The sequence below is a fragment of the Physeter macrocephalus genome, chromosome 9 (assembly GCF_002837175.3).
Source record: "Physeter macrocephalus isolate SW-GA chromosome 9, ASM283717v5, whole genome shotgun sequence".
NCBI lineage: Eukaryota > Metazoa > Chordata > Mammalia > Artiodactyla > Physeteridae > Physeter > Physeter macrocephalus.
The window spans coordinates 18,864,862-18,875,161 of NC_041222.1; the positions used below are offsets into that span (position 1 = coordinate 18,864,862).

At 38.6% G+C, this 10,300-nt stretch overlaps 1 non-coding gene across 1 annotated transcript; it reads left to right on the forward strand.

The window, feature by feature from the left end:
• The first annotated feature begins 830 nt into the window (after window positions 1-830).
• LOC112065561 (U6 spliceosomal RNA) lies at window positions 831-938 on the forward strand. The gene has a single exon (XR_002892101.1). It is a non-coding gene; the product is annotated as a U6 spliceosomal RNA (small nuclear RNA).
• Window positions 939-10,300: the final 9,362 nt, after the last annotated feature.

The following is a 10,300-nucleotide window of genomic DNA, read 5'->3' on the forward strand; positions in this document are numbered from 1 at the left end:
ACTTGAATCTCAGTTCTTGCGGTTCAGGTCTGGGAATCTCACCCTACTTGATTCCTGGAGCCCCCTTTTTCCAGGGCCTGGACACTAGCATGCCTAACCGTCCCAACACCAAAACCATCTCCACACCTGCAGCTGGCTAACATCTTACTTCAAACGGGGCAGAACAGTGCAAACAGAACGCTAGCTCCTGTCTAAATTCCAGCAAAATCTTGGCTTTAGCTCCTGCTGCCCTGCTCCAGACACCACAACACTGTCCCTTGGATACAGATGCTGTGTCCAACATTGCTAGTCTTCACCAAATTTATTTCCTTTTCTTGGGCTCATAGCCCAGTCTCTCTTACAGTTAGATGTGACTATATGATTTAGTTTTACCAAAGGGAAGTAAGAAATGTTATTCCAAGTTTAGCCCATAAAAACCTCGTATGTGCCTCTTTCCCCTTCCAGGACAACCTTGAAAGTCATTTATTAAAAATGGCAAAGTCGGGCTTCCCTGGTGGCGCAGTGGTTAAGAATCCGCCTGCCAACGCAGGGGACACGGGTTCGAGCCCTGGTCCGGGAAGATCCCACATGCCGCGGAACAACTAAGCCCGTGCGCCACAACTACTGAGCCTGCGCTCTAGAGCCTGTGAGCCACAACTACTGAGCCCACACGCCTAGAGCCCGTGCTCCACAACAAGAGAAGCCTCCGCAATGAGAAGCCTGTGCACCACAACGAAGTGTAGCCCCCGCTCGCTGCAACTGGAGAGCGCCCGCGTGCAGCAACGAAGACCCAATGTGGCCAAAAATAAATAATAAAATAAAATAAATTAATTAAAAAAAAAGGCAAAGTCGTGCTCACTTCAGCAGCACATATACTAAAATTGGACCAATACAGAGAAGATTAGCATGGCCCCCTGCACAAAGATGCCACGCAAATTCGTGAAGCATTCCATTTTTTAATAACCTATAATGGAATATAATCTGAAAAAAGTAAGTGAATCACTTTGCTGTACACCTGAAACTAACACAATATTGTAAATCAACTATACTTCAATTTTTTTTTAATTGCAAAGCCTTTCAGCCTGGCTCCCTGAATGCCTGTGCAGGGCATAGTTCCCCACCAACTTGAAATGTCTTGAACTCTTCTTGTGAGTGAAAATAAACTTGAATGTATTTGAGCCATTATACATTATGGAGACTTTGGTTACTAGAGTTGGCCTATCCAACTAATACAAGTGGAGGAAGCCCCAGTCCACAACACCCTTTAGCGAATCATCCACGAGGACCCTCCTCACTGATAAGTTAACCTCCTTGGCCCTGTACTCAGTCTTAGCTTGCTGGTTTCTCCCACCCTGCATGGCTGAGATCCCAGCTTCTTATCTGCCAATTCCATCAAAATAAGCACAGCACTCTATGAACTCAGGGATAGAAAAAGCTGGATTTATGGCAAGGGGATGAGGGAGTGTACACATGCACAGCCCTGAGCCTGTTTCTCTCACTCTGCTCATCCAAGGGTGGCTTGAATGGCATCCTGCAGTGACGGAATGTAAGCCTATAACTTCAGTGTCACTCTGTGAAGAGATGACAGGATCCAAAAGAATGCCAATCAATATATTACTCACTTTCCTTGCTTTTCTAGAGTAGATTTTTTTTTCATTCGTTCTTGTGATAGTAGATGTGGAAATTGCCTTCTTTGGGGTAATTAAGAACTTCTGAAACCAGGTGGAACTTCCGTTAACCCAGTTTATAAACAATGTTAGGGGTGTTCTGGGTCCCTATCTGATATGTGCTTTTCTTGCAATGCTTAAACGAGGCTTAGAACTTGAGCCCTTGAACCAGCAGAGGGCAGAGATGAGACACGAGAGAAGCATGGGGAACGTAGTAAGACCAGTGAGTTATCATGAGCATGGGCCAACTGTTGCACTTTATTTGCTGTGAAGGGAGTTCCTTTATCAGAAGAAATGCTATGTGGAATACTATGATGGTATATAAGGCATTCTGTAAACCCAAGGATGATAGTTTTAGTAGAAGCATTGCATTCAGGGAAATCAAATCCATTTCGAAAGTGTCTATTCCAATAAGAACAAAGTGCTGCCCCTTCCATGATGGAAGCAGTCCAGTGTAATCAAACCAGTGCCATACTGGAGGCTCAGTATCTCTCTCTAATGCTGGCAGATTGGGCACTCTGCAGCAGTATAGCCAAGTTGGACTTGGTGAGAAGTCCATGTTGTTGAGCTCATACATAACCTCCATATGAATTTAGGACCAGCCTTTCCATTTTTTGCATAAAAAGATTATTGGAACTTCTATAGGAATTGCATTGAATTTGTAGATTGCTTTGGGACATACTGCCATCTTAATATTAAGTCTTCTAATGCATGATATCTTTCCATTTATTTGGGTCTCCTTTAATTTCTTTCAGCAATGTTTTGTATGTTCTTAAACTTGTTGAGACTTGCTTTGTGGCCTAACATATGACCTATGATGGAGAATGTTCCATATGCCTTTGAGAAGGATGGTCTGCTGCTATTAGATGGAATATTCTGTATACATCTGTTAGGCCCATTTTGTCTATAAAGTTGTCCAAATCCACTGTTTTCTTATTGATTTTCTGTCTGGATGATCTATGCACTGTTGAAAGTACAGGATTGAAGTTCCTACTATTATTGTAGTGTTTCTTACTCCCTTCAGATCTGTTAGTATTTGCTTCATATATCTAAGTGCTCTGATGTTGGGTGCATATATATTTACAACTGCTATATCCTCTTAATGAAGTGACCCCTTTATCATTAGTTAATGACCTTCTTTGTCTCTTGTTGCTGTTTTTGACTTAAAGCTTAAAGTCTATTTTGTCTGATATAAGTATAGTTACCCCTGCTCTCTTGGTTTCCACTTACATGAAATATCTTTTCACATCTCTTCACTTTCAGCATATGTGTATCCTTAAAGTTTAAGTGAATCTCTTGTAGGCAGATATAGATGGGTTTTGTTTGCTTATCCACCTAGCTACTCTATGACTTTACATTGGATAATTTAATCCATTTACAAGTAGAGTAATTTTTGATGACTTACTAACCAAGTGAGGACTTAGTAATGACATCTTATTGTTTTCTGGCTGCTTTGTAGTTCCCTTATTCCCTTCCTCTTTTCTTACTACCTTCCTTTGTGAACTGATGATTTTTCATTTTGATATGCTTTCTCTTCTCTTTACTTTTTGTGTATCTACTGTAGGTTTCTGTTTTATGGTTACCATGAGGTTCACATAAAACATTTTATAGATATAGCAGTCTATTTTACACTGATAATGACTTATCTTCAATCACAAACAAAAACTCCACCCTTTTAACTTCCCCCCTTTTATGTTTCTGATATCACAATTTATCCCTTTTTATATTGTGTATTCATAAATTATTATAGCTACAATTATTTTTAATACTTTTGCCCTTTAACATTTATACTAGAGTTAAGTGGTTAGCACACCACTATATTACAGTACTAGAGTAATCTGATTTCGACTATATACTTACCTTTTCCTGTATATTTTCATGTTTTCATGCTACTAATTAACATCCTTTCATGTTTTCATGTTATTCATTAGCATCTTTTCATTTCAGCTTGAATAACTTCTTTCAGCATTTCTTACAAGGCAGGTCTAGGGGTGATCAACTCCATCCAGCTTTTGTTTGTCTGGGAAAATGTTTATATCTCCTTGATTTGTGAAAGACAGCTTTGCCAGTTAGACATTATTGGTTGGAAGTTTTTTCTTTCAGTTGTATATATTTCACTTTGAATATATCATTCTACTCTCTCCTAGCCTGCAAGGTTTCTGCTGAGAATTCTGCTGGAAGGCTTATGGGAGTTTCCTTGTAAGTTACAACTTTCTTCCCTCTTGCTGTTTTTTTTTTTTTTTTTTTTTTTTTGCGGTACGCGGGCCTCTCACTGTTGTGGCCTCTCCCCGCTGCGGAGCGCAGGCTCAGCGGCCATGGCTCAAGGGCCCAGCCGCTCCGTGGCATGTGGGATCTTCCCGGACCAGGGCACCAACCCATGTCCCCTGCTTCGGCAGGCGGACTCTCAACCACTGCGCCACCAGGGAAGCCCCCTCTTGCTGCTTTTAAGATTCTCTTTTTGTCTTTAATTTTTGACAGTTTTATTATAATGTGTCTTGGAGAATAATCACTTTTAATTTGAGATCATTTGATGACCTATGAGCTTAATGAACTTGAATATCCATATTTCTCACCAGATTTGGGACATTCTCATCCATTATCTCCTTAAATAAACTTTCTTCCCTCTTCTACCTTTCTTCTTCTTTTGGGACTCCAATAATTCACAGATAGTTTCTTTTTATGGTTAATTTTGGTCAGTTTCAGCTCTTAGCACAGTAGCAGCTACCCATTCCCCCACCCCTAGCCCTCTGGCAGGCAGCTGTGCATGTATTGCAGGAACAACCTGCACATAACTTGCAGGAGCCAGGGTTGGCCAAAAAAAAAAAAAAAAAAAAAAAAAAAAGGAGAGAGAGAGAGAGAGAGACCCTGTCCTCCAATTATCAGGGATCTGTGCTTTGATTGCTGATTGATGCTTTTGATCACAAAGGTGCAGACAAAGAGGTAGGGAGCCATATTTGTTGCACCACCCCCCCATTGTTTGAACTCCCTCCCCCTATGGATTAAATGACTTCTAGGGGATATGAAGGTCCAGTGCCCTTTTTTCTAGGACATTCGAAAACAATTGCATCTGTGGAGGAAATGAGAAAGTGACTGTGCATGCCCAGGAAAGGACACAGGCTGAAAACAGACATTAGAAGAAATTACATTTATTCCTCAGGCTAATCCCTGACACAAAAATAACCTGCAACAAACAAAAGACAAAACAAAGTAATCAAAACATTTTTTTATAAACCAGCAAACCCTAGGGAAGGGGGAAAACCTGACTTGCATTTACAACATTATTAGATTCAAATGTCCAGCTGTCAACAAAATTCACAAAAGAAAAAGAAAAGTATGACTCATTCAAAGGAAAAAATAAACAGAAACTGTCCCTGAAAAAGACCTGGTGGCAGATCTACTAGATGAAGACGTTAAAACAACAATCTTAAAGATGCTCAAAAAACTAAAAGAAGATGTGGAGAAAACCAAGACAACAATGTGTGAAAAAAATGGAAATATCAATAAAGAGATGGAAAACCTAAAAAACAGAAAAGAAATACCAGAGCAGAAAAGTACAGTAAATGAAATTTAAAATTTACTGGAGAGGGTCAAAGACAAATTTGAGCAGGCAGAAGACATAATCAGCAAAACTGAAGATAGGACAATGAAATTATTAAACCAGAGGAACAAAAAGAAAAAAGATTGAAGAAAAGTGAACACTTACTTCAGGAAACAAGAAAAATCTCAAATAAAAACCTAACCTTACAACGAAAGCAACTAGAGAAAGAAGAACAAACAAAACCCAAAGTTAGTGAAAGGAAAGAAATCATAAAGATCAGAGCAGAAATAAATAAAACAGAGACAAAGAAAACAACAGAAAAGATCAATGAAATTAAAAGCTAGTTCATTGAAAAGATAAAGAAAATTGATAAACTTTTAGCTAGACTCATCAGGAAAAAAAGGGAGAGGGCTCAAATCAATAAAAGTAGAAATGAAAAAGGAGAAGTTAGAACTCACACGACAGATATACAAAGGATCATAAGAGACTACTACAAGCAACTATATGCCAATAAAATGTACAACCTAGAAGAAATGGACAAATAATTAGAAAAGTACAACCTTCCAAGAATGATCCAGGAAGAAATAGAAGATATGGACAGACGGATGGCAAGCACTGAAATTGAAACTGTGATTTAAAAACTTCCAACAAACAAAAGTCCACAACCAGATGGCCTCACAGGCAAATTCTATCAAACAGTTAGAGAAGAGTTACCACCTATCCTTCTGAAACTCTTCCAGGGACTTCCCTCTGGCAAAGTGGTTAAGAATCTGCCTGCCAATGCAGGGGACATGGGTTCAATCCCTGGTCCGGGACGATCCCATATGCTGCGAAGCAACTAAGCCTGTGTGCCACAACTACTGAGCCTGAGCTCTAGAGCCCACGAACCACAACTACTGAGCCCGCATGCTCTAGGGCCTGTGTACCGCAACTGCTGAGCCAACTGCATCTCCTGCAATGAGAAGCCCATGTACCACAACGAACAGTAGCCCCTGCTCACCACAACTATAGAACGCCCGCACACAGAAACAAAGACCCAACACAGCCAAAACAAACAAACAAAGAAAACAAAAACAAAAAAACTCTTCCAAAAAACTGTAGGGGAAGGAACACACCCAAGCTCATTCTATGAGGCCACCATCACCCTGATACCAAAACCAGAGAAAGATATCATAAAAAAGGAAACTTACAGTCCAGTATCACTGATGAACATAGACGCAAAAATCCTCAACAAATTACTAGCAAACCGAATCCAACACATTAAAAGGATCATACACCATGAACAAGTGGAATTTATCCCAGGGATGCAAGGATTCTTCAATATGATGTGCAAATCAATCAGTATGATACACATCAACAAATTGAGGAATAAAAAACATATGAACATCTCAGTAGATGCAAAAAAAGCTTCTGAAAAAATTCAACACCCATTTATGACCAAAAGAAAAAGAAAAAAAAAACTCTCCAGAAAGTGGGCATAGAGGAAACCTACCTCAAAATAATAAAGGCCATATATGACAAACCCACAGCTAACATCATTCTCAACAGTGAAAAACTGAAAGCATTTCCTCTAAGATCAGGAACAAGACAAGGATGTCCACTCTCGCCACTTTTATTCAACATAGTTTTGGAAGTTGTAGCCACAGCAATCAGAGAAGAAAAATAAAAGGAATGCAAATTGGAAAGGAAGTAAAACTGTCACTGTTTGCAGATGACATGATACTAGACATAGAAAATCCTAAAGATGCTACTAGAAAATTACTAGAGCTCATCAATGAATTTGGTACAGTTGCAGGATACAAAATTAATACACAAAAATCTCTTGCATTCCTGTACACTAAAAACAAAAGGTAAGAAAGAAAATGAAACAATCCCATTTACCATCACATCAAAAAGAATAAAATACCTAGGAATAAATGTACCTAAGGAGGGAAAAGATCTGTACTCAGAAAACTATAAGGTGCTGAAGAAAGAAATCAAAGATGACACAAACAGATGGAGAGATATACCATATTCTTGGATTGGAAGAATCAATATTGTGAAAATGACTATACTACCCAAAGCAATCTACATTTTCAATGCAATACCTATCAAATTCCAATGGCATTTTTCACAGAATTTGAACAAAAAAATTTTACAACTTATATGGAAACACAAAACACCCCCAAATAGCCAAAGCAATCTTGTGAAGAAAAACGGAGCTGGAGGAATTGGGCTCCCTGACTTCAGACTATACTACAAAGCTACAGTAATCAAAACAATTTGGTACTGGCACAAAAACAGAAATATAGATCAACGGAACAAGATAGAAAGTCCAGAGATAAACCCACACACCTATGGTCAGCTAAACTATGATGAAGAAGGCAAGAATATATAATGGAGAAAAGACAGTCTCTGAAATAAGTGGTGTTGGGAAAACTGGATAACTACATGTAAAAGAATGAAATTAGAACACTTTCTAACACCATACACAAAAATAAACTCAAAATGGATTAAAGACCTAAATGTAAGGCTGATACTATAAAACTCTTAGAGAAAAATATAGGTAGAACACTCTCTGACATAAATCACAGCAATATCATTTCTGATCCACCTTCTAGAGTAATGAAAATAAAAACAAAAATAAACAAATGGGACCTAATTAAACTCAAAATCCTTTGCACAGCAAAGGAAACCATAAACAAAATAAAAAGACAACCTACAGAATGGGAGAAATATTTGCAAGTGAAGTGACTGACAAGGGATTAATCTCCAAAATATACAAACAGCTCATGCAGTTCAATATCAAAAAAACAAACAACCCAATCAAAAAATGGGCAGAATATCTGAACAGACACTTCTCCGAAGAAGATATACAGATGGACAAGAAGCACATGAAAAGATTCTCAACATCACTAATTATTAGAGAAATGCAAATCAAAACTACAATGAGGTGTCACCTTGCACCGGTCAGAATGGCAATCACCAAAAATCTACACACAGTAAATGCTGGAGAAGGTGTGAAGAAAAGGGGACCCTTCTAAACTGTTGGTGGGAATGTAAATTAGTACAGCCACTATGGAGAACAGTATAGAGCTTCCTTAAAAACCTAAAAATAGAGCTGCTATATGATCCAGCAATCCCACTCCTGGGCATATACCTGCAGAAAACCATAATTCAAAAAGATACATGCACCCCAATGTTCATTGCAGCTCTATTTACAACAGCAAGGACATGGAAGCAACCTAAAGGTCCACTGACAGAGGAATGGATAAAGAACATGTGGTACATATACACAATACAACGGAAAATTGCTCAGCCATAAAAAAGAATGAAATAAGACCATTTGCAGCAACATGGATGGACTTAGAGATTGTCATACTGAGTGAAGTAAGACAGAGAAGGACAAATATTGTATGATATCACTTATACGTGGAATCTAAAAAAATGGTACAAATGAACTTATTTACGAAACAGTCACAGATGTAGAAAACAATCTTATGGTTACTGGGGGGAAAGTGGGGGGGGGGATAAATTGGGAGATTGGGATTGACACATACACACTACTATATATAAAATAGATAACTAATAAGGACCTACTGTATAGCACAGGGAACTCTACTCAGTACTCTGTAATAACCTACATGGAAAAAGAATCTAAAAAAGAGTGGATATATGTATATGTATAACTGATTCACTTTACTGTGCAGCAAAAACTAACACAGCATTGATGATCAACTATAATAAAAAATTTTTAAATAACATAAAATATATGCTCAAATAATTAATTAATTAAATTTACTAGAGGGATTCAAAGAAAAATTTGAGCAGGCAGAAGAAATAATCAGGAAAATTGAAGATAGGACAATGAAATTATTAAGTCAGAGGAACAGAAAGAAAAAAGATTGAAGAAAAGTTAACAGAGCCTAAGGGATCTGAAGACTATCATGTAGCAGAACATCATCCACACTGTAGGAGTCTCTGAAGGAAAAGAGAGCAAGAAAGAAGAAGAGAGAATATTTGAGGAAAAAATGGCTGAAAACTTCCCAAGTTTGATGAAAGACATAAATATAAACATCCAAGAAGCTTGATGAACTCCAAGTAAGATTAACTCAAAGAGACTCATACCAAGTCACATTATAATCAAACTTTCAAAAGACAAAGAGAATCCTGAAAGCAGCAAGAGAGAAGTGACTCATCACATATAAGGGATACTCAATTATATTATCAGCAGATTTCTCATCAGAAATTGTGGAGGCCAGAAGGAAGTAGGCCAACATATTCCAAATACTAAAAGAAAAAACTGTCAACCAAGAATCTTACACCCAGCAAAACTGTCCTTCAAAAGTGAGGGAACCACTGGCATTTCTCACAGAACTAGAACAAAAAATTTCACAATTTGTATGGAAACGCAAGAGACCCCGAATAGCCAAAGCAATCTTGAGAACGAAAAATGGAGCTGGAGGAATCAGGATCTCTGACTTCAGAATATACTATAAAGCTACAGTAATTAAGACAGTATGGTACTGGCACAAAAACAGAAATATAGATCAATGGAACAGGATAGAAAGCCCAGAGATAAACCCACGCAAATATGGTCACCTTATCTTTGATAAAGGAGGCAAGAATATACAGTGGAGGGTTTCCCTTGTGGCGCAGTGGTTGAGAGTCCACCTGCCGATGCATGGGACACGGGTTCGTGCCCCGGTCCGGGAAGATCCCACATGCCATCGAGCGGCTGGGCCCGTGAGCCATGGCCGCTGAGCCTGCGTGTCCGGAGCCTGTGTTCCACAATGGGAGAGGCCACAACAGTGAGAGGCCCGCGTACCGCAAAAAAAAAAAAAAGAGTTTAAAAAAAAGAATATACAGTGGAGAAAAGACAGGCTCTTCAATAAGCTGGGAAAACTGGACAGATACATGTAAAAGTATGAAGTTAGAACACTCCCTAACACCATACACAAAAATAAACTCAAAATGGATTAAAGACCTAAACATAAGGCCAGACACCATCAAACTCTTAGAGGAAAACATAGGCAGAACACTCTACGACATAAACCACAGCAAGATCCTTTTTGACCCACCTCCTAGAGAAATGGAAATAAAAACAAACAAATGGGACCTAATGAAACTTAAAAGC